The sequence below is a fragment of the Lycium ferocissimum genome, chromosome 11 (genome assembly GCF_029784015.1).
Source record: "Lycium ferocissimum isolate CSIRO_LF1 chromosome 11, AGI_CSIRO_Lferr_CH_V1, whole genome shotgun sequence".
NCBI classification, from domain to species: Eukaryota; Viridiplantae; Streptophyta; class Magnoliopsida; order Solanales; family Solanaceae; genus Lycium; species Lycium ferocissimum.
The window spans coordinates 46,818,894-46,823,443 of record NC_081352.1 but is presented as its reverse complement, the minus strand read 5'-3'; the positions used below and the strand labels follow the sequence as shown (position 1 = coordinate 46,823,443).

Sequence of the window (4,550 nt, the reverse complement as noted above, 5' to 3'; positions counted from 1 at the left end):
AAGCAGTTAAATGTGCAGTATCAAGATTATTGTGAAATTCAAGGCAACTTCCGAAACACATAGGAGTAGCATCCCAGTCAAACTCAACTTCCGAAACACATAGGAGTAGCATCCCAGTCAAACTGTCTCAAAAGAAATAAAAAATAACACATGAAACAAAAGCACAATAGTTTCCACTAGTGCAGCCATGATCCACCACACCAATAGGAGCCTTGTATTCTGGTCAAGATGGCTCCTCCAATTGCCTTAATACCAAAATCCCCTTTGTCGGTAAGATTGTTCAACACGGAACTATGACTCACAAGGTAGACTTGGACTTGAACCTCTCATGGAGACTTGGAATTAAGATTGTGCATTGTGGGGCCACACTATTATTTTTAGCCTCCTCACTGTTGTTATAATTCCTACTTTCTTGATTTCTTCTCCTATAAATACCCTCATAAGCCTCATTCTTTTGCATCAAATATTAATCTAGAATTCATTCATCTCTTCAATCTTTTGATTCACACATATTCTATTTATTATTAACGCATTTAGAAACACATCTTTTACCAAGAAAGATGGAGAACTTCCCAATTATCAACTTGGAAAAGCTCAATGGAGCTGAGAGATCCAACACCATGGAAATGATTAAAGATGCCTGTGAGAACTGGGGCTTCTTTGAGGTAATTACAGTTTGCATAAACATATATTACTCCCTTTGTTTTAATTTATGCTCATACTTTACCATTTTAATTTGTTTAAAAATGAACGTCACTTTCTATATTTAGAACCTGTAATTCCAACATCCTGCATGGTATGTTTAATATCACGGCAAGATCTAAAGGGCATTTTGGTATATTAAGCACATCTTTAATTTTAGATCACATGACTCAAAAGTTTTCCTTAATTTTTTAAAATCAATATTCAGTCAAACTGAGACATATAAAATAAAATAGGGGAATAGTAATATTTAAGCTTGTAAGAAATCTTGCACATTGATGTACTGATGTTTGTTTGTCATTATTGCAGTTGGTCAACCATGGAATTCCACATGAAGTAATGGACACAGTGGAGAAATTGACAAAGGGACATTACAAGAAGTGCATGGAACAGAGGTTTAAAGAATTGGTTGCCAGCAAAGGTCTTGAAGCAGTGCAAGCTGAGGTCACTGATTTGGATTGGGAAAGCAATTTCTTCTTGCGCCATCTTCCTGCTTCTAACATCTCTCAAGTGCCCGACCTTGATGACAAATACAGGTAGATCGTCGGTATATATAGCTTAAATCCTTATTTCATAAGTGACCTAATTGTGCAAAAACCTTTACACCATTAGAATATAAAAAAGTTAAACTTAACATAGACCTTTTACAATTTCATGTCATGGAATATTACAACATCAGTAACTTTTCCAGCACTAACTCTCCGAGATCTCAAGCTTGTGAAATGTGAGGTTCTTGAAAAGTTGAAGGACAATACTGTACCTAACTTCACATGCAAAGCACATTACACCTCTGTTATTCTTTTATTTTTTGGGGGTGTTCCCCACATGTAAGATACACTGGCATAAAGATATATAGTACTTAATAAAGTTTCTTATCAATGTTGCCCCAAAATAATGCAGAGAGGTCATGAGAGATTTTGCTAAAAGACTTGAGAAGTTGGCTGAGGAGTTACTGGACCTGCTCTGTGAAAATCTTGGGCTTGAAAAGGGTTACTTGAAAAAGGCATTTTATGGATCAAAAGGTCCCAATTTTGGGACTAAGGTGAGCAATTACCCACCATGCCCCAAGCCCGATTTGATAAAGGGACTCGCGCACACACGTACGCCGGTGGCATAATACTTATTCCAAGATGACAAAGTGAGCGGCCTTCAACTCCTCAAAGACGGGCAATGGATCGATGTTCCTCCCATGCGCCACTCTATTGTGGTTAATCTTGGCGACCAACTCGAGGTAAAAAAAGAAAAAAAATTACATTTGATACGACAAAAGTTATTCTTTTATAAAAAGATTAATTTGGTAATATAAGAGGACAAGATTTTGTGTCAGAATGTGGAATTTGACTTTTGTCATCCTAAACACGTATTATGTGTCAGTTATTTTTTGTCAAAACGTAGAATTATATACTAGAAGGTTACTTAAGTATTTATCGTCAAATGAAAAAAACAGGTGATCACCAACGGAAAATACAAGAGTGTGATGCACAGAGTGATTGCTCAGACAGATGGGACTCGAATGTCACTAGCTTCGTTTTATAATCCAGGAAATGATGCAGTAATCTATCCAGCACCAACTTTGGTTGAAAAAGAGGAAGAGGAAAGCAAACAAGTTTACCCAAAATTTGTGTTTGATGATTACATGAAGTTATATGCTGGACTCAAGTTTCAGGCCAAAGAGCCAAGATTTGAAACCATGAAGGCCATGGAAGCAGATGTGAAAACTGATCCGATTGCAACTGCTTAGATTCCAATTTAATTGGAAAGATGGAGCTTGAAAAGAAAATGATTCGTTTTAGAAGTTTTACTAATTAGACCTAGTTATGTACACATTAGTTCCTCTTCTTTTGTATGGCAGAATCATGCCATTCAAAATGATTGTGATTTGCTCCATATATAGGTGTAAAGGTTGTATTATATCAAAATAAATTGACAAATAAAAGCTGCCTTTTAGGGCGAGGTTATTATATAAATTACTTGCAGTGTTCCATTCCTTCTTATGGATTTTCAATTTATCTAACTTCCCTATTTTCACTTTTTGGACATAGTGATATTGATGATTGAATTTTGTCGACCAAATTTGAGAAATTGACTATGAAGATTTTGATTGCTGACATATATAGAGCATAATTTTCTGTCAAATGATCAGACCATTAAAAGGGCAAAGAGAAATAAAAATGGATTAGGTAAGTTAGCCGAAAGAGGGTAAGAGATCTCATTTTTTCGTCTTTTTCTTGTCTCATCAAACCAATTCGTCTGGAAATTGGTAAATTCTGTTTGTTTCTACAACTTACTTCTAAAAGGTTGACTACTAGGGTTTATATATAAATTTTAAAGGAACCAACCAAGGGTAGTAATTTGAGTGGAAAAGGCAAGAGAGGATGAAGTTAATAGATGGAAAAAGTCAAATTACGAGATTTCTTTCTTTGTTTTTCTTTTTTCAAGATGTCTTTAACCGAGAAAGGATACTGAAGCTGGAATTCAAAATAAATTTTAGCAATGCGCTCAGAGTGTTTACTGCCTGACTTGATTCGAAAAAGGTTTCCCTCAATCCACCGAATCCGATGAACATGGCCGACACGAGGAGAGCCATCAAAAATCGATGACCACACGATAGGAGGATATGAATGTTACTGTAGCTGATTTAAAGAGGAAAAATATATTTCGTACAAGGTGTGGGATAAAGGGTAAAATTTGCTTTATGATTATTGATAGTGAAGGGATGCTAATGTAGTGATTTCGTGCGTGGTGGAGAAGTTGGAACTTAGATGCATCCAGGGGCGGATTTATGTGGAGGGCTGGGGATGCCACGCCACCCGGACACTTCGGTAGAAATTTCGTATATGTATGTGCATATGTATACAAAATTCAATATATATTGATCTTGCCACCCATACTAACAAAAGAGGGAATGGTGCCAGGCGAAAGGGCATACCATACCACACAATTGATTTTGAGTTCGAATCTCAAAAGACATATTTTTTAGCTTGCTCTTTTGCTTCTTTGCTAATTACACGCATCAGCTCTATCCTTTTTCATTTTTTATTGTTTTCTTCAATTCTTCTTTACTTGCTTTAATTAATTCTTGACCTTTTTTTCCTCCCTCTTTCTCAAGTATTAATCTTTTGATATACGCGTTGCGTGCATATCCCATATCAATGAGGACTAAATTTTAAAATATCACATAAATATTAAGTAATAAAGATAAATAATATTATGATAAAATTTAAAGGATATTGTGATCTTTCACCGATGTTTGCGCTAAGTGAAGATGATTGAGTTAAAGCAACAATTCTTGATTCTTTCTCAACTTTGTATCTGCGACAACACACAAAGACATTGGAGGATGAAGATATTGAGGTAACGATATTAGATGGTTTATACAGGTAAGGATTTTAACGTGAAAAATCTGTTTCTCTCTAAGTTTTAGAGAATAAGGCATCCTGTTCCTACAATTTTTTTTAGACTGCTTAGATTTCTTTAATCTCAGAATATCTAGAAGAGAACACTATTAAATAAATCGAAAAAGATAAATAACCTGAACCGTAACCCAAAATCGAACAAACCGACTCGTTTATCCTATTTGGATGGTGTGGCACCCGGAACCTCCAAATCCTGGATCCGCCTCTGGATGCATCAATCACATGACTAGGGCAGTTGTTGAATAATTTTGGTGCGCTTAGGGTGACTAAGCAATGTATGATTTGTTTCACCTTTGGGAGGTATTCCGATAATGCTCTTTGTGAGGTAAATTTCAATGCAAGATTGTCATATCATGCTTTGGCGGCCATGATAGTTTAATAGGAATGCAATTAATGATAGGAGAAAGAATAGAGTTTCTCTTGTGCTAAATA

The 4,550-nt window shown here is 35.7% G+C and overlaps 1 pseudogene; it reads left to right on the top strand.

Moving 5' to 3' along the window:
• The first annotated feature begins 253 nt into the window (after positions 1 to 253).
• On the top strand, positions 254 to 2,669 carry LOC132038634 (1-aminocyclopropane-1-carboxylate oxidase 3-like; annotated as a pseudogene).
• Positions 2,670 to 4,550: the final 1,881 nt, after the last annotated feature.